The 21,172-nt window shown below is 40.1% G+C and overlaps 1 protein-coding gene and 1 non-coding gene across 2 annotated transcripts in view; both read right to left on the bottom strand.

Annotated features, from left to right (window-relative positions):
• The window catches only part of WTAP (WT1 associated protein), an 81,883-nt gene that overhangs the window by 34,663 nt on the left and 26,048 nt on the right, over window positions 1-21,172 (bottom strand). The gene's annotated exons all lie outside the window — the stretch shown is intronic.
• LOC128658505 (U1 spliceosomal RNA) lies at window positions 12,587-12,751 on the bottom strand. The gene has a single exon (XR_008402196.1). It is a non-coding gene; the product is annotated as a U1 spliceosomal RNA (small nuclear RNA).

Genomic DNA, 21,172 nt, shown 5'->3' with positions numbered 1-21,172 from the left:
TAGACTCTGCACCACAGGCAATGCAATCACAGTCATATCCAAGACACCTTGGACACTGAACTCTCACTTAAGTGTCCCAGACACCCACAGTGGGATACAACTCCCAACTTAAAGGATGTTAGGCAATTATGAAAGCTACACAGCTACTCTGGAAGGACCTAAAGGCTCTAGGGACAACACCCACTAAGTCCAAAGACTAAGGAAACGTACGAGAGAACAAACTCAAACCTTAGATACTGGATTGAGGAGATAAAAAAAAAAAATTCTCCAAGATCCTCTTCCCTGGAACCCCTACAGCTCGAGGATTAAAGAAGGAACGTGTATCCTAACCCCTGGCGGGTGAAAACCCAAAAACGCCTAAGCAGAGGCAAACACAGGAAAAAGGGGAGACAAACTCTTGTGTAAATCTCAAAAATATATGGGAGCAGATGAGATCCCGTAAGTAGAACAACCAAAAAGCTCTAACTCCCAGAAACAGATGACCAGAAGCCAACCCCAAGAAAAGGGGACAAAAAAAAGCCCTCTCAACCCGAAGAAGAGATACCATCATTATCAAGGAAAACAGATTCCATGAGGAGAAACCTCAAAAATAGGATCCGCACTGGACCCCCGCCAACAAGGAACAGGACCGTGAAGACTGAGCACAATTCCCTGATGACCCACCCAAAGGCAGAATGAGAACCAGCCTGACGTTTGGAAATGAAGGCTTCCTCTACCATGCGTTAGCCCTGCATAGGCAGAGCCTCAAATTTATTGAAACTCATGGAAGGTCCACTTCACGAAAACGCTTAGCAAAGGCAAAGCATTATTCGATCTGAAGAGAAACTAAGAATAATAAACTCATCCGAGTGAGCAACTCACCATCCAACTAGGTCAACCAGTTACAACGGCACCACGTGGATAATATAGACCGTAAGGAACAGAGATAGCGCCCGATTTGGACCAGCCTGCTACCTAGGGCACTCTAAACTGACCCAGGCCACAGAAAATTTGAGACCCCAATAGGAATCGACAAAAGGATCTAAAGACATAACAATGTACTAAGACCTTAACAAGCGACCACAATATCACTAGTATCAAATTCCAGATAAATATTTTCCAAGGGAAAAATAACAGACATGAGCTTCTTAAAAAAAAACAAAAAAAAACATCATAACCGGATCAAAGAAAAAGAGGGCAGCACCCGCAGGTGAACGCCCAAAAGAATGGGTACACCAACAGGACCAGCCAATCAGAGACCCAATTCTTCCAAAGCTCAGAACTGGAATAAGATAGCCAAAAAAAGTAAAAAGTAAATTGGAGACGACAAGGAGATTAACTTCATCCCCACACGTCTAACCCAGCTTGCCGTCTGGAACAGAAGACAGAGGATCCCTCAACCTATTAGTAATAGGATCCTCCAGCACTGCCAAAACATGCTGTAGTAGGACACGAAGGCGCCAGTCTATAACGAAAAGCCTTACCTCCGCTGGGGCAACTGACGACCCAGACCATTGGACCCCTGAAGCGTCAGAGTAAACCGCTTCCCCAGATGGCTGATCTGACCCAGACGATACCACGCCAGATGAGCCCTGGTTAGCATAACATGGACAGTATCTCAGTAACACATCCTCTGGAAGATGTAAATGCGCCAAAGCCATAGATATGGCCATGCGGAACCGTGCCGTAACCTCTGGATGAAACAAGCCGCATTCAGGAGAAGGGGTAATGGCATTAGGGACACCTGCTTGCGTAGCACAGAATATGGGATCCCCAGTGGCGGATGGCTCGGCGGACTCGAAGTTCCCTGTTTCGGGAGAAGAGAGCACTATAAAGCGGTATTCGGAACATAACTGATGGGCATGGATTACCCGGGCCATTTCATACTCTTCGCAAGAAGTAGAATCTGAATCAGACACATCCATCTCCCCCCCCCCCCCCAAAAAAAAAAAAAATCAGAATCCTCCATAACTTGGTGATAGAAAAATTAAAACCCCAATGGCTGGGGCACTCACCATCTCATGAGACCCAGACAGCTAGCGAAACAGACTCTCTCCGTCGCCACATGGTCAGGAATTCAAAAATTGAGTACAGAATGAGACCACGCCTCGACACAAGGTGCACCGTGCAGGCCAGAGAAAAGCGCGCCAAGGCCACAAGGCCCGCGCAAACTGACAAGAAAAGGCCGTTATGTTCCGATCTAGCCACGAGCCCAAGTGTCACTACACATTAGACAGAATCACATTACAAACATGATTAAAGTCCCCCCCTGTTCAACAACCCCCTTCAGGAGATATTAACCCTTGATTCCATAAAGATAGAGTCCCACTGAGACCCCGACTTCTACGTTTACATTACTTATTCACACATGGAAGTAAAATGAAACGATCTTACTGGAATCAACGCCGTGGAAATGGAACACGGCCCTTCAAGTGTGACAGATAGTCTCGCTTCTGACATGAACCTGAGTGAAGAAATCATGCAGCGAAACTAGTCAACGCTGATTGCTAAGGAGCTGTTAACATGAGTCGAGATGGTTTCGCAGAAAGACTCTCCCTGCATCTAACATTCATCCATGCTCTCTCACTGAGAGGCTGAAAAGATTACTTAAAACTCCAGTCCCATTTCAAAGAGTACTACTCTCTATAAGAGACTACTCTGAATCTTCCGACACTTCCCAGCCATCCTCCTGTGACGAAAGGCAAAGAATGTCTGGGGGATGGAGGAAGTGGGGGAGCTATTTAAGCCTTTGGCTGGGGTATCTTTGCCGCCTCCTGGTGGCCAGGTTCTGAATTCCCAAAAGTAATGAATGCAGCTGTGGACTCTCCCCGTTTATGAAGAAAATGGGATTATTTATCATTTTAAGCAATACAATTTTTGGAGCAGACTGTCCCTTTATGGCACCCTGCACAAAATAAACAATTTTTTTAAAATGATTTAAGTGTTGCAATGATTTCTTTCAAGTATAACCCACTGCTTTTTTTTATCACAACAATGAAAGACTGTTTATGCATTTAATATATTAGATTAAGCGAATGGCCTCCTACAATGCTTTCATCTGCCTTGTAAATGCAGACTTGTGGAATTCCATAGTTTATTGGAATGGCAATGGACTATAAGTCTAAAAACGACTAAGGAAATCTGTGTGTAAGCTACACCCTTTAAAAGGAACACTAAAGTCACAATTTAAATTTCATGATCGATCAAGCACAACATTTTAAAACAACTTTCCAATTCACTTCCATTATCTTAATGCACCCAATATTTTTATTTGTACATTTTCTCAGGCACTAGCTGCAAGAATTAAGAGTATATGTATTTTGTGATTGGCTGATGGCTGTCATAATGTAGTGAAAAAAAAAATAAAACTAAAATTTTTCAGAAAAATCTATCACGCATTTGAAATTGAAACAGTGCTTTATAGTTTTGGTTTAACATAATTAGAGATTATGCTATACTACTGTGTTTAGGGGTCATTTAACCTATGGATCATAGATGGTCTTAAAAGAGTTCTATGCAAATAGTTGCAAATTAAGCCATTGCCAAAGTGGACTGACATGAGGCATATGCTTTAGGGCGGGGATTGCAAAATGCCAAGTTGCTTTAAAAAACAAACAAAACTCCACTGGAGTTACTGTATTCTAGCTAGTCATTCAAAGCAGTCTCCATTCCAGGAGTTCTGAACGGTCAGACTGCCTGGTAACAAAGAAGTATACCATGCCATCTCCTAACGCTGGATCATACACACAGACCGATGAATGGGGCATATTAACCCATTGGCTGACAGTAAAACAGTTCTGCATTAATCAATATTGTCTGTTACTCTCAATCTAATGGGTTAAGCAGCAATGTGTATGCTAGATTCAGAGCTGAAACTGTCTATTCCACAGATGTAAATAATGTTTGGGCTATGATGTTTGGTATAATCTTTAAAAGCAAAACTGAAGTAAAAAATATAATTTATGCTTACCCGATATATTAATTTCCTTCTTGGCGGTGAGAGTCTACAAAAAATACATACAGTGGATATAAAAAGTCTACACACCCCTATTAAAATGTAAGGTTTCTGTGATGTAAAAAAATGAGACAAAGAAATCATTTCAGAACGTTTTCCACCTTTAATGTGACCTATAAACTATGCAACTCAATTGAAAAAACAAACTGAAATCTTTTAGGTGAAGGGAGGTAAAAATAAAATATGGTTGCATAAGTGTGCACACCCTTAAACTAATACTTTGTTGAAGCAACTTTTGATTTTATTACAGCACTCAGTCTTTTGGGGTATGAGTCTATTAGCACGGCACATCTTGACTTGGCAAGATTTGCCCACTCTTCTTTGCAAAAACACTCCAAATCTTTCAGATTGCGAGGGCATCTCCTGTGCACAGCCCTCTTCAGATCACCCAACAGATTTTCGATTGGATTCAGGTCTGGGCCATCCCAAAACTTTAATCTTCTTCTGGTGAAGCCATTCCTTTGTTGATTTGGATGTATGCTTTGGGTTGTTGTCATGCTGAAGGATGAAGTTCCTCTTCATGTTTAGCTTTCTAGCAGAAGCCTGAAGGTTTTGTGCCAATATTGACTGGTATTTGGAACTGTTCATAATTCCCTCTACCTTGGATAAGGCCCCAGTTCCAGCTGAAGAAAAACAGCGCCAAAGCATGATGCTGCCACCACCATGCTTCACTGTGGGTATGGCGTTCTTTTGGTGATATGCAGTGTTTTTGTGCCAAACATATCTTTTGGAATTATTGCCAAAAAGTTCAACCTTGGTTTCATCAGACCATAGCACCTTTACCCACATGCTTTTTGGAGACTTCAGATGTGTTTTTGCTAAATTTAGCTGGGCATGGATTTTTTTCTTAGTCTACCCAAACATATGAAGAATACGGGAGATTGTTGTCACATGTACCACACACCCAGATATTCCTGCAGCTCCTTTAATGTTGCTGTAGGCCTCTTGGTAGCCTCCCAGACCATTTTTCTTCTCGTCTTTTCATCAATTTTGGAGGGACATCCAGTTCTTGGTAATGTCATTGTTGTGCCATATGTTCTCCACTTGATGACTGTCTTCACTGTGTTCCATGGTATATCTAATGCCTTGGAAATTCTTTTGTACCCTTCCCCTGACTGATACATTTTAACAATGAGATCCCTCTGATGCTTTGGAAGCTCTCTGCAGACCATGGCTTTTGTGTAGGACGCAACTAAGAAAATGTCAGGAAAGACCTACTAGAACAGCTGAACTTTATTCGGGGTTAATCAGAGGCACTTTAAATTATGGCAGGTGTGTGATGACTCCTATTTAACATGGTTTCTAATGTGATTGCTTAATTCTGAACACCGCTACATCTCCAGTTATAAGAGGGTGTGCACCTTAAAGGGACATACACTCATTTTTTCTTTGCATAAATGTTTTGTAGATGATCTATTTATATAGTCCATGAAGTTTTTTTTTAAAAAAACTTAGTTTTGCTTATTTTTTAAATAACATTGCTCTGATTTTCAGACTCCTAACCAAGCCCCAAAGTTTTAGGAGAATACCATCAGATACCTTCTCCAGCTTGCTCCTGTTTGTGTTTTCATATGCAAAAGGAGGGGGGGGGGAAGTGTCTTATTTCCCACTTGCAGTGGGCTTTCCAGCTACCTTTTCAACAAAGCTAAACTGAGAGCTTCTAAGTACGTTTTTAAACTGTTTTATACCGGATTTTTATATCGGTATCTGTGCATCTTATTCTTTATAGTAGTTATATAAAAATGAGTGTATACTGTCCCTTTAAAGATTTCAGTTTGTTTTTCAATTGAGTTGTGTAGTTTATAGGTCACATTAAAGGTGGAAAAAAAATCAGAAATTATTTATCTTTTGTCTAATTTTTTTACATCACAGAAACCTGACATTTTAACACGGGTGTGTAGACTTAATATCCACTGTAACCTATGGGAAATACTTCACCAGGCCACGCAAAGACACCCCAAACAGAACATTGAAGTATCCCTCCCACTTCCCTAACCTTCAGTAGTTCAAGTCGAGGATAAGGAAAAGTAGACAAGGCGTAGAGAGGTGCCAAGACTGCCGCCAATACACAAGTACAGGGTGGGTTCTTGGACTCACTGACGATGAAATGAATCAGGTAAGCATAAATTATATTTTCCTTCTAATGGCAGAATCCATGAAAACATTCATAACCTATGGGAAACCAATACCCAAGCTGTGGAGTAGTCCGTTAGGGAAGGAAAATAGGGATGGCAGTCCTAAATACTAGGCACCACCCATTACAGAACCCTTATCACAGACTGCCTCCGCTGAGACAAAAAACATAAAATCTGTAGAAAAGTTGTGAATAAGTAAGAAAGACCATGTAGAAAACTAAGACCTTATTCTTGAAGACTCAGGAAGAAGACACTGCACGGGAAGAATGTGCCATAATTCGTAATAAAAACAGCTGGCCCATTTCTATATAGGCCATGCAAATCAAACTTTGTAGCCAGAAGAAAAGAAAAAAAAGTGTAACTACTTAGGTCGTCTGTCCCTTGCGCTTACCAGAAAACAGGACAAAGTAGATGACTGACAAAAATCCTTGCTAGCATGAGGGTAGAGCTGTAACACTGATCACATCCAAATAATGCAACAATCAATTCCCTCAAAGAAGACTGATTAGGACAAAGACAACTTCCTATTGTTGTAGGAACCTTCGTATCAAAACATGAAGAAAGACAGGTCACAGAGCAGATTTTTCAAAAACTCTTTCCAAATGAACAACCTGATACAATGCATATATGGAGCCTGTTGAACTCCAAGAATAAGGGCAAGGCTCCATGGACGAGCAACAGGTTTGAAAACAGGTGTTTGTCTAGCAATAGTCTGAATAAACTCCTGAACATCTGGAGCAAACTTTTAGAGAAACAGAACTGAAAAGGGCAAAAATCTGAGCACTAAGGGAAGTGGCCGACAGGTCTCTCTCCAGACCATACTGAGAAACTGCAAGATACGTGGAACCTTCAATCTATGCCAGGAAATTACACTCTTTTCACACCAATAGATTCAAGCCCTCCAGACCTTATGAGAAATGTGTCTAGCAACAGGCATGCGTGCCTGAATGAGAGAATCAATCACCATCTCAAAAAATCTTAACTAAGACAAGACTAGTCGTCCAATCTCCATGCAGTCAGTCTCAGAATATCTATGACTTGATAGAACAGACCCTGCTCTAGAGAAGGTCGGGCCTCAGAGGCAACCGCTATGGAAGAGCAGACTTCATTCTCACTAAGTCTGCATACCTAGTCTTGCATGGTCACACAGGAGCCAGAAGAATAGTTGAAATTCCCACCCGTCGATCAGACCTACCATTCGGAACAGCTGAATGATCAGAATTAACAGATACACTAAAGTGCCAGTAACCGCCAGAGTGTCCACCAGCTCGACCGACCCATATCTCGGAAACTTAGCTTTGAGACAGAATGCATTAGGCCTATATCCTGACACCACCACAAGGGGGACTGTGTTAACCCCCCCATCCTCCAGTCCCATGACTGCAACTCTTAGGGAAAGACCAAAATGTATGTACCGCAACTGCATATGGACTCACTCTGAGTCCAGAAACACAGCTGAGCGGGCACTAAAAGGCAATTAGTCAGCCCTGTATACAGTGAAATCTCACAAGTGCACATCAGATCAGAAAAACCAGCAGAAAACTAGTATGGTGTCCCTTTTAGGTAGGCAACTAGCCCCGTAGTGATGGGTGGAGAAAACTCCAGCTATTCTTCTGGCTCCTGCGTGACCACGCAAGACTAGGTATGCAGACCTAGTGATGGAAAAGGTATGTGTGTCCATAAACAATCTTGGTCCTGAGAATGTGGCCCAAAATTACAACAAAACTGAAACAAACTGAGTAACTAACCCCATGCTGTCCCTGTGGTCCATAATAACCCCATTCCTCAACTGGTGGCAATTTGGTCAATAATCTTCTCTTAAGCAATAAGCAAGAGGGGTTAAAGTAATACAATTCAGGACTTGCCCATCTGTTGTCCTCCTGAATAGACCTGCAACACAAGGAAAATCAGTGTAACAGGGTATGCCAGAAAAGGGAAGGATAGCATGGTTACCTGGAGGATAGCATGGAAACTTCTCTGCGACATCCAGTAGTAAACAGCCACCAAAACTTTACTAAGAATTACATGGCTTCCAACAACTCCCCTATCCTCTCTTGCAGGAAACAGTCCATTGAGAGCAATACAATCTGAATCTTCAGCAGAGCACCTCTCTCTACCTACCTCCATGAAACGAGGCAAAGAACTACTGAGAGAGTAAGGGAAGTGTGAGGGATACTTCAATGTTCTGTTTGGGGTGTCTTTGCCTCCTCTTGGTGGCCAGGTTAAGTATTTCCCATAGGTTATGAATGTTTGAGGACTCATTGCCATTAGAAGGAAATTAAACTTTCACGATTCAGAAAGAGCAGACAATTTAAATTAACAAAAAAACTCTACAATTTTCATCCATTACCAAATTAGTCTTTACATTCACACCCCAGAAAATAAGAGCGTTGTAAATATAATTACCCAAATATATATACTATTTTGTCAATTTAAGGAAGTAAGTTATTTTGCATTAGTTTAATTAGAAGTAAAACAGAGTCCCTTTAACAAAAACAAGTCATGAACTACTGATGGAGGTTCATTAGAATATCCAATTTAAAGGATCAAAAATGTACTGAAATAGCAAAACAAATGCTAGCTCTAAACTTTTTAATATCTGCAGTTTGTGATTTGATAAATCAGTATTTTAACACTTCTGCTGTAATCTTGTGTTTGCTAGTAAAACTTTGCAACAGTTATTTTGCTTTTGAATAGATTCACAAAACACAAATAGGGGGAAATGGTCACAATGTGCTCTTCTGCTTAACTTCCCTTGTGAGGCGTAACCGTCCAACTATTACAGACCACTAATGACCATTAGAATATATCCATGTTAAAGCGTAAAGGGACACAACACTGTAAAATTGTTTTTATATTATTGCATTTTTAATGACTTGTTAAACCAATAGCAGAGAATAAAATCTATGAGAAATTGCATTTTCAGGTAGCTGGTTTTGAACTTTTAAACCACAGCCTATTACAATGGGCTGAGTTTCAAGTAATATCAGATCTTATTGTTATCACTTTATGTACACACACTTGGTTCGGTGTCTTATATTTGTCTGGAAAACCAAAGCTCAATACTTAGAGAGAACAATGGGAAATTATTTTATTCTTCAACTATCCTGCACTCCACCAGGAGTGTAATCTCTTTTGCTGACTGTGTTTACTTGGGCTTATCAATAGCTGAGACTCCAGTATACAAACTGTCAGTATATGTGGGGATACCACAGGCTAAATCAGCTATTTCAAATGCTAAAATAGGGGTAAAGGAGCTACATGTAAACAATGTAATACACTCCAGCATGCAAAATGGATCGTTGGGAACAATTTAAATTGGAGAAAATTCTGTCCCTTTAAAGAATATGCAAAGAACTTCCAAACCCCTTTAATATATTAGTAACCCAATTTGATTACATGGAGAAAAACATTTATACATTTCATAAAAGACTTGCACTATGTTGCAAAAACAAGATTTATGCTTACCTGATAACCTTTCCTGGCATGGAGAGTCCACTAATCCATTCTAATTACTAGTGGGAATTTAACTCCTGGCCATCAGGAGGCGGCAAAGAACACTCCAGCAGTTAAAGGGCCACTGTAAGTAAATATTTTCTATGCCTGTTACTAACTAACTACCCCAAATACGCTTTTTATCAATAGCATTTCATTAACATATCTCTACCGTATATCAGAAATCTTGTCTGCAAATTTAATTGTTTTCCAAACCCACTCCGTGGGTATCCTTTGCTCTGTACCAATCCGTTTACAATACCTAGGTTTCAAAATGGCGCTTTAAACACAATTTCATTGGTTTAAGTATTTTGAACATGCAGTGCTGAAAATAGTGGGCAGGATAACGTGACATCGGGGAATAAAAGATATAACTTTTATAACGTTATGAAACTTCGTTTTGGAGAAAATATAGGTCAGTAGGTTTTAATTAATGTTAATTAACTTTAATATGTTAGTTGTTTGGCTTAAAAATTATAACAGAAAGTAATCCTTTAAGTATCACTCCTATTTCCAATAAACCCCCAGTCATTCAGCCGAAATAATATGGAAAGAGAAGAGGACACAAGGGTATAGAGGTGCCGGAGGTTTAAAGATTGACAAAAGCCATCTTAAAATTAAGGGCGGGTCGTGGACTCTCCATGCCAGGAAAGAAAAGAATTTCAGTTAAGCATAAATTATGTTTTCTTTCCAATGGCATGGAGAGTCCACAAATCCATTCTAATTACTAGTGGGAACCAATACCAATATACAGAATGGAAGGGAGGGAGAACAAGACAGGCTGACCTAAACAGAAGGCACCACTGCTTGAAGAACTTCCCTCAGAATAGAAGCCTCAGCTTGAGGCAAAAGTATTGAATTTGTAAAATTTGGAAAAGTATGCAACGAGGACCAAGTGGACTCTTTGCAGATTTGTTCCATAGAAGCTTCATTTTTGAAGGCCTAGGAAGAAGAGACAGCCCTACCAGAGCGAGACACAATTCTCTCAGGAGGCCGTTGTCCAGCTGTCTCATAAGCCAACCAAATAACACTTCTCAGCCAGAAAGAGTAGTAGTGACCTTCTGGTCCTTACACTTACCAGTGAAAACAACGAACAGGGTAGTAGATTGTGAAAAAAAGTCTCTAGTTGCCTGCAGATAGAATTTCAGAGCACACACACAACATCCAGGTTATGCAACAGACGTTCCTCCTGAGAAGGATTAGGACAAAACGAAGGAATGACAATTTATTGATTGATATTGCGGTCCAACACCACCTTAGGAAGAAATCACAACTAGGTACGAAGGACCGCTTCATACGCATGAACAATAAGGTAAGAAGGATCACACTGCAGAGCCGAAAGCTCTGAGACTCTGCAAGCAGTAGAAATAGCAAGAACAAAACCTTCCAAGACAATAACTTAATATCAACAGCGTGTATAGGCTCAAACAGAACCCTAAGAACAAGATTAAGGGTCCATGGAGGAGCAACAGACTTAAACACAGGCCTGACCAAAAGATTGAACATCTGGAATTTCGGCCACACGTTTGTTGTTTTTTGCATAAACAAAAAAACCCCGAAACGGCAGAGATCTATCCTTTCAGAGAACTGACTGACAAGCCCTGCTCCAGGCCCTCCTGAAGAAAAAAAAAAAAAAAAAAAAGGACAGAATGCGGGGAACCCACACCAGACTCCAAGAGAAAACCCTAGAATCGCACCAAATAAAGCTATGTACACCACACCTTATGGTAAATCTGGCGAGTTACCGGCTTATGAGCCTGAATCATGTTATCAATAACCTTTTCAGAAAACCCACGTCTAGACAAGACTAGGCGTTCAATCTCCAAGCATTCAGCTTCAGAGAATCTATGTTAGGATGTAGAAACGGACCATGAAGTAGAGTGTCCTTCCTCAGAGGTAATTTCCATGGGGAAAAGGACGACAGCTTCACCAGATCCGCAAACAAAATTCTGTGAGGCCAAGCTGGAGAAATAAGAATCACTGAACGCTGCTCCTGATTGATATGGGCTATCACCCGAGGGAGGGCAGGCGGAGGAAACTGGATAATTAGACCGAAGTCCCATGGAACCGCCAAACCGTCAACCAGAGCTGCTTGCGGATACCTTGATCCGTATTTTGGAAGTTTGGCATTTAGATGAGACGCCATCAGATCCAACTCTGGAACTCCCCACACCTGAGAGGTATCATTGAGAATACTTCCAGATGAAGGGCCCACTCCCCTGGATGAAAAGTCTGCCTGCTCAGATAATTCGCTTCCCAGTTGCCCACCCCTGGGTTGGGGACGGCAGGAAAGTGAGAACTGCGAGATTCCGCCCACTGAAGAACCTGGGTCCTCTCCTTCATGGCTAAGGAACTCAGTGTTCCTCCCTGTTGGTTGGCATACCCCATCGAAGAATGTTATGGTAGAAATCTGATAAACCAGACCATACTCAGTTGAGGCCAAGCTGTCAGTGCATTAAAGATTGCTCTCAACTCTAGGGTATTTATAGGAGGGACAGACTCAGTTTGAGTCCAGATTCCCTGAGCTCATAAGGAACTCCAAACTGCTCCCTATCCAGAGAGGCAGGCACTAGAAGAAACAACCTACAAGGATGGTCTCAAGAAACATGTAACATTAGGACAGAAGGTCCTGAGAGAGTCCCAGGACAGAGTCTTTTCGTCAGGTAGTCTAGGACTACCCTCTGAGAAAAGTCCAAGAGGTCTCTGTTCCTTGTCTGAGCATGCAAAAAAGTAGAAGTCTCAGATGGAATCGAGTAAAAGGAAAAAATGTCCACGGAAACCACCCTTAGACCAAATACTTTGAGTCCAGGTAAGGTGTCGCCGCAATGCCTAGAGATCTGGCTACTGCCAAAAGAGCTCCTAGAACCTTTGTAAAGTGGGGCTGAGGCCAAGTCGAAAGGCAGGGCTACAAACTGGATAGTGATTGCAAATAAAAAATAAAAATTGTTACACAGAGCCTTTTCAGGGGAAAGCGAGCATGCAGTCCCCCACTAACAAAGTGTGCCGTCGAGTTTCCCACATGTGGGGAAATCGCATAGGTCAGTGGGCTCGGAGTACAATGAACCAGCCTCGCCCTGGGAGAGCCACCCTAGAGATTCTGGCTAAGACTCCCCTGTCAGGTATGTATGGTCCCCAGACTCTCTATTCCTGAAAGAGAATAAAAAGGAGGGGTATCTTGATGTGTTTGAACCTTCTACTTAGAAGAAATAAGCACTTATCCTTGGAGATTCAGCTGTTGAGCAGGCACAGCATCCCAGGTCTGACGACTTCTGACAGGGACCTGGGGAAAATGGAAAAGCAGAGTAACCAACCCTGGATTTCTATATGGGGGTTAGCATAAATTGTTGAAGGTGAAACAAGGACCACCCTGCTGATCTACAAATAGCCAACAGCTACCACAACTCTTAAGAGAATTACTATGACATAGCATAACCACTTACCCCGCGCTTGCAGGGAAACTACCCATTACAGGACAAATAAAAAAATAAAAAACACCATGTTGAGGCATTGTCCTAGGCTCAATACCTGTTCTAAAGAAAACAATAGTAGAATCATATCTAAACAGATAGGAAGAAAACACAACTCCTTAAGAGTCCGAAGAACACTAAGAAAGGAATCCCTCTGACCTCGGTCCCTATAATATGTAACTAGTATAAAACAAAATCTCAACAAGAGAAAGATGAAAGATCCTTAGATTTCTAAGATTACCAAGAACAAAAACAAAAAACATGTCATAGGTCACAGACATAGTAATCACTTCAAATTTAAAGGGACACTGTACCCAAATTTTTTCTTTTGTAATTCAGAAAGAGCATGCAATTTTAAGCAACTTTCTAATTTACTCCTATTAATTTTTCTTCGTTCTCTTGCTATCATTTAAAAAAGGCATCTAAGCTTTTTTTGTTTCAGTGTCCTGGACAGCACTTTTATTGGTGGATGAATTTATCCACCAATCAGCAAGGACAACCCAGGTTGTTCACCAAAAATGGGCCGGCATCTAAACTTACATTTTCAAATAAAGATACTAAGAGAATGAAGAAAATGTGATAATAGGAGTAAATTAGAAAGTTGCTTAAAATTTCCCGCTCAATCTGAATCACGAAATAAAATGTTTGGGTACAGTGTCCCTTTAAAGATTAATAACAGATGTAATAACATCAAAGCCCCACAAGATGGCACCAAATACCAATAACTGAACAGAAATTCTTAAAAACGGGGAATAAAGAATATATGACCTGTAAGGGAGAAATGAAATGTAACCCACAATCCTCATATTGCATACCCCAGACTAGGGGTTAAAATAAAGGAGGCACCATTAAATTAAACCCACAGGTCCGGAGAGAAAAACATGTGAGAACAAGGACAAAAATGAAAACTAATCTAAACAGCTTCTCATACTGATCATTCAGACATTTACTACCTCTCACCGGAGTTCACATACAGATAACTCCCCATGATGTTGATACCTAAAAAGCGCGTAGCACAGCTATAATAGGATAGCTGATAAAACTATTAACAGAATGTACTATAAGTCCCACTCTCACTTTCCTCTGCACACACGGCTATATGTATGGAAAACGCTGTAAATGAAAAGAGTCCTATACAATATACGCCGATTATTGTAAAGGCTTATGTCAAAAATGTAGACTGCTGTTACTTATAACAATATCCTCACAGTTGCGCCCATTGTAAAAGTACTGAGATTCCTCTATATTTTAGAAAAAAAAGAAGTCGGGCATTTAAAAAATAAGCAACAGGCAAATAAGCAACAGGCAAAATGGCGCTAAAAACCATCAGTGTACTGATTAGCAACCTCCATGAAGCACTGTTAAGGCCGTTCATTTTGCGGTTGTAAAATAAACATAGGCTAGTTGCCCCACAGAATATACATATAAACCCTTTACTAGGAAAATACATATAACTTCTATAGAAGTCACAATCCAGCAGAATGAAAATAGTTCAACCGCATTTCAAACTTACTCTTAATGAAGTATCTGCAAATAAGCTGCAGACACCTGGCAGCAGAAGACGCCATTCTGTGTTAAAAGCGCGCCAAACTCTTGCGGCGGGAGAAAAATGGTTTAACCCTAACACCGCCGCAGGACAGTTGGGTGCTCAGCGTCTAAAGGGTCCTGTCTGTTATAACAACCCCTTGAGTAAAGTTTAGGATTCTACCTGAAAAAAAAAGTGAAAAAATGCTGCCCGTAGTCATAGTAGAATAGCCCAATGGCAGCTGGTCCTGACTTGACTTTAGTGTTCACGTACACAAAAGTACTTTATGAGGACATTTTATCCGCTATGTAAATATTGGGCCCAAGGGATAAGCTAATGGTGTACATTGATAACGCCACCGTAAGTAAAGGATCCCTCGTACTTCTAACACAGGTTGAGTGTACAACAGATAGGGAACAATATTTAGCCATCAAAAATCTCCCATAAGAAACCGGAGGAGCTGTTCCTGTAGAGTAACCTCAGTAAATGATTTAATAAAATCAAATAGGTAGCGGCGGACCCTTGATAATTAAAATGGCACCATGGCATAGTCTGCAAAAGAAAACAACTACGCTAGTATTAGCCTGGACTTACATGTCTCAAGAGAAAGCTTTACAGAACCGGTCAAAATAAAAAAGGTAAACCTTATATACAAGCAGGCGGAGATCCCAGATCATACAATAAATAAGAAACTGAGTCACCGCCACTGAGAGGGAGAGTTATAAGCACTGATGTTAAAAACAGCTTCCACCAAAAGCAACACCTTACAAGTGCCCATAATGTCACCCTCCCTCGTTTCCCACCCCACACTAGGGAGATATCCAGCAATAAAATTGAAAGTCCCCTACCCACATTTAGACTATTCAGCCATAGGGGCAAGGGATACAGGGACTCACGGTTAGAAGTCTTCATTCTTCTCACCAACTTCAGGTCTGACAAAAGCAATCTTCATCCTGACAGGGACCTGAAGTAGAAGAAAAGCAGAGTAACCCTGCATAAATGTTGAAAGGGATGCAAGGACTACCTCGCTGTCTTCCAACTGCTAAAAGCCACCATTACTCTTATGGGTAGTTTCCCGTACTTGCCAGGAAACTACCCATTAAAGGAATAAATATCTTCAGACACCATCTTCGCACATACTCCTGATGTACAAGGCAAAGAATGACTGGGGGTTTATGGGAAGTGGGAGTGATACTTAACATCTCTGCTGGGGTGTTCTTTGCCTCCTCCTGGTGCTCAGGAGTTGAATTCCCACTAGTAATTAGAATGGATTCATGAACTCTCCATGCCATTGGAAAGATATACATAAAAAAATAACTTAAAAGCTTTTAAGCCTGCCATTTTGTTTACAAAGTGTGAAGGTTTTGCAAACGGTAGTATTGAGATATACCCTGAGAAAATCCACTAGAATATTTTTACCTGGTCTCCACTGCGGTGGCTGATTAAAAGACAAACACAAATGAGCATGTGCACAGATCCAAGACAGTGTTTCTCAGTTCCAGTTCTCAGGGCAGGATTTTCAAGATGACTCAGAACAGGTTAATAACCATGGTTATTGATCAAATTATTTCACCTGTGCTCTAGTTCAGATATCATCAAAATCTTGCCTATCAGCATGCCTGAGTACTTTGCCAGCTGCAGAATACTTAAAGGGACAGTAAAGTAATTAGACATTCATGATTTAGACAGAGCATACACAATTTAAACAAGTTTCCAATTTACTTCTATTTAATTTGCTTCCTTCTCTTGTTATACTTTGCTGAAAGGTTTATATAGGTAAGTTCAGGGGCAGCAAAGAACCTAGTTTCTAGCTGATGATTGGTGGCTGCATATATATACCGATTGTAAACTGGAAAGTAGTTTAAAATTGTGTGTTCTACCTAAATCATGAAAGACATTTTTGGGGTTTCAGGTCCCTTTAAGTATGCACAATCCAAAAAGGGAGTGGAAAAAGCACAACACTAATAAATGTAAACATAGGAAGATACCCATTATATAAATTCTATAAGCACACAAGGGATTTCATGTCACTTTAAGACATCAAGAGTTAATAAAAATGTCACTTGAGTTAAAACCAAAATATATTTCCCAATGAACATTTATACAATTGAAGTGTTACTAATCAACTAATTATTTCAATGTAAAAACAATGCCAATTTAACAATCTGGAATCTTCATTTATAAAAGGGAGTAAAGAAAAATGCGCCAAATACATATTTAAAAGAAATTACTTCTACAGTGTCGGTGGCAAGCAAGGAATTATCAGTTTATGTTACAGGTAATCTCCTGAAAAGCAGTGAGAACTACCGATGAGGCTGGTCTCTTCACTACATCAGATATTAATCTGGTAGCCTGCAAGTTGTACCTAGCATCTTGTTTCAAGTGAGCCAAAGTTTAAAAGGGACACAAAACCCAAAAATGCTCTCATTCCGATAGAGAATACAATTTAAAAAGTTTAAAAATGTACTTCTATTAACAAATTGACTGTTTCCATGTTATTCTTTGCTGGATACCTAGGTAGATAACGTGCATATGCCTGAAGCACTACTTGACAGGAATTAGTGCAGCCATCTAATGTTCTTGCACGTCTGCCATATAGTGCTGCAGACACGTGTACACTCCTGAGTTTATATCCCCGCTTTTCAACAAAAGATCACAAAAGAGAATTTAATAGAAGTAAATTAGAAAGTTGTTTAAAAACTGTATTCTCTGAATCATTAAAGAAAAAAAATAAAATAGTTTTTTGTCCCTTTAACTTCCACCACTACGTGGAGGTGGTTGCACTTATTTCAGAGCACTGCTTGACTACAGAAAAAGGTGCAACCTCTTGCCATTGTTGCTACTTCCAAAAAAAAAAACAAAAAAAAAACAACACTTCTGTGAAAACAGCAATTAAACACCTTAAAAACCATTTACCGAGCGAAAAGGGTTAAGCTGGTTAAAGACCACGTTATGTTTGTTTACAACTGATCCTTAGTGATCAATAATGAAAAAAATTAGGAGAGAACCATCAATTTTTCAGAACAGCAAACTAGAATACATAAATAAAAAAAGAAAGTCCATTAAGTCATGATCTGAGCTGTCCAATGTTGGCCCTGTTCAGAGAGAGAAAAAAAGTAAAAATAGCAAAAAAGTGAAGGGGGAGAAAAAAAAAAAAAAGTCTGAAAAGAAATTAAAAACGGAGAAGAAAACAGAAACAAAGAAATGTGAACTTTAACTTACCATAATTTCAATACTTGTCTATGTAGTTCCCACCATGATGTCCCTTTAAGAACAGTCTGAACAGAAAACACATAGCCTGAGATATCCACCAAATCTGGTTAATATGTCAAAATACTGATCTGCCTCTGACCATTTTATTTTACTCAGCAAAATATGGAAAGAAACTGGGAGTGTGCTACATAGTGAAATAAGATACAAAAAAAAAAGTGTTTTAAATTAAAATTTCTAGTTCAGGGCTGACAAATCCAGGAGCCAGGGAGCCATTGGCTCCTAGAATTCTACTTTTGGCTCCTAACTTTATGGGCTGTTCTCCATATATTTGTATACAAACAACACTGCCTGGCTCCTAAATATCCTTATTAGCTCCTAATTTTTAAACAAATTTGTCGAGCACTGTGCTAGCTATCTTGGCTCATCTTAGTAGCATTCAAGACTTGTAAAGAACTGGGAAAAAAATGTAGTGTGAATAAAACTTAAACGGTATAACCAATAATAAAGCTTGGCGAAAAAAAATACAGAAGAGTTTTACCTAAACAGAGAAAAGCATGAGTAGAGGAAGGTGTTAAGTGTCTGTTTTCCTACATTGATTTGTACAATATAGATGCAAATTTTGAAGACATCTGGAGTGTATAAGTACTTCTCAATAAAAGGAATATATAGAGAAACTATGTAATTCAGAACTACCTACAATCAAAATGTAGGCACAGGTTTTAGTCTCTAAAAACAATGTTGGAATTAAATAACTATCTTGGTAAAAACAGGCCTGAATAAGGAGCCCATAGACATTCCCATTTTTCATTTCACAGCCAATACAGACAGAATGACATCAAGAACAAAACTACATTGGCTAGTTTAAAGTCTCTGATAAAATCGAATTCCTGCAACGATCTGCTTGGATATTGCTTGTCCCTTAGAGGTGTTGAAAATAATTGTCACCCCCATGCAGCATTGAACAATGCTGCATCGATGCAATGAATATTAGAATCGACTCTGGGTCAGTGACATCACGTGACCCGCTCATGTAGGCTACCACAGAGGTTTCCATGACTACAATGGCGCCGGCTCAAGGGGCTGTATGTCTAACCGTTCCACCACAGCCTCCTCTGCCACAAAAAAACAATTTATGCTTACCTGATAAATTTATTTCTCTTGAGGTGTATCCAGTCCACGGATCATCCATTACTTGTGGGATATTCTCCTTCCCAACAGGAAGTTGCAAGAGGATCACCCACAGCAGAGCTGCTATATAGCTCCTCCCCTAACTGTCATATCCAGTCATTCGACCGAAACTAGCCGAGAAAGGAGAAACCATAGGGTGCAGTAGTGACTGTAGTTTAAAATTTAGACCTGCCTTAAAAGGACAGGGCGGGCCGTGGACTGGATACACCATAAGAGAAATAAATTTATCAGGTAAGCATAAATTATGTTTTCTCTTGTTAGGTGTATCCAGTCCACGGATCATCCATTACTTGTGGGATATTCTCCTTCCCAACAGGAAGTTGCAAGAGGATCACCCACAGCAGAGCTGCTATATAGCTCCTCCCCTAACTGCCATATCCAGTCATTCGACCGAAACTAGCCGAGAAAGGAGAAACCATAGGGTGCAGTGGTGACTGTAGTTCAAAATTTAGACCTGCCTTAAAAGGACAGGGCGGGCCGTGGACTGGATACACCACAAGAGAAATAAATTTATCAGGTAAGCATAAATTATGTTTTCTCTTGTTGGATGATCCGTGGACTGGATACACCTATTACTTGTGGGATACCAATACCAAAGCTAAAGTACACGGATGAAGGGAGGGACAAGGAAGGTACTTAAACGGAAGGGACCACTGCATGTAGAACCGTTAAGAGAAACAAATTTTGCCAAAATTTGAAATAACAGTGAAAAAAGGCAGTTAAACTAACGAAATTTTTACAGTGTATGTAACAAGTTAGCAGAGCATTGCACCCACTTGCAAATGGATGATTAACCCCTTAATACAAAAACCAGATTAACAAAACAAAAAATATGTTTTTTAAACAGTCATAACAACTGCCACAGCTCCTACTTTTGAACCCTTCAGAGATGTCCTATAGCATGCAGGGGACTGCTGAGGGAAGCTGAATGTCACAGTTTGTAATTTTAACTGCACCAACTGTAACTTTTATACTATAACAGTCGAAAGCCTCAGGAAACTGTTTCTAGGCAAAAATAAAGCCAGCCATGTGGAAAAAACTAGGCCCCAATAAGTTTTATCACCAAAGCATATATAAAAACGATTAAAACATGCCAGCAAACGTTTTATATTGCACATTAATCAGAGTATATACCTCTGATAGCAAGCCTGATACTAGTCGCTATTAAATCACTGTATTTAGGCTTTAACTTACATTAATCCGGTATCAGCAGCATTTTCTAGCAAATTCCATCCCTAGAAAAACTTAACTGCACATACCTTATTGCAGTATACCCTGCACGCCATTCTCCCTCTGAAGTTACCTCACTCCTCAGACATATGTGAGAACAGCAGTGGATCTTGGTTACTTCTGCTAAGATCATAGAAAAACGCAGGCAGATTCTTCTTCTAAATACTGCCTGAGATGAGATAGTACAACTCCGGTACCATTTAAAAACAATAAACTTTTGATTGAAGAAAAAACTAACTATATTTTACCACTTTCCTCTTACTACCTCCAGCTATGTTGAGAGCTTGCAAGAGAATGACTGGATATGGCAGTTAGGGGAGGAGCTATATAGCAGCTCTGCTGTGGGTGATCCTCTTGCAACTTCCTGTTGGGAAGGAGAATATCCCACAAGTAATGGATTATCCGTGGACTGGATACACCTAACAAGAGAAACACTTGTTAACTCACGGCCATTCTGCATACAAAATACAACCAATGCAAACTTAAGGACGCGTAACAGACCTCAGTCGAATGCACTGAGTAACAGGAAAAGGATACCAACCATTAATTTTAAGTACCGATAACTACAGTGCGTGTAATAAGTTTTCAACTGCGACGCATGTGGGTTGACAGCTGCTCGCGATACAACACGCAGCTTTTAATGGGTTTGATTGCAAACTTAAAATGGCCACAAGAATCACATAGAATCTATCTCCTAGCACAGCTTGGATGCAAAAATTTACGATCACCACCATTTTTTAAGCTAAACTACTAGTTTGTAAACAAAGTAACACCAACAATAAGCACAGTAATGAGCCGATTACAAGGAAATCCTTGCTCAATATTTATAAGCCTAATGTACTGACATATCATTACTTTTACACTATGATGAACTTTAGGGTAGGCATCTAGTCAGTCATTAGTATTCACTTATATGTATAACTCA

This window comes from Bombina bombina, chromosome 4, assembly GCF_027579735.1.
Source record: "Bombina bombina isolate aBomBom1 chromosome 4, aBomBom1.pri, whole genome shotgun sequence".
Classification (NCBI taxonomy): Eukaryota; Metazoa; Chordata; class Amphibia; order Anura; family Bombinatoridae; genus Bombina; species Bombina bombina.
The sequence above is the reverse complement of the archived record's forward strand: the minus strand, read 5'-3'. Positions and strand labels throughout refer to the sequence as shown.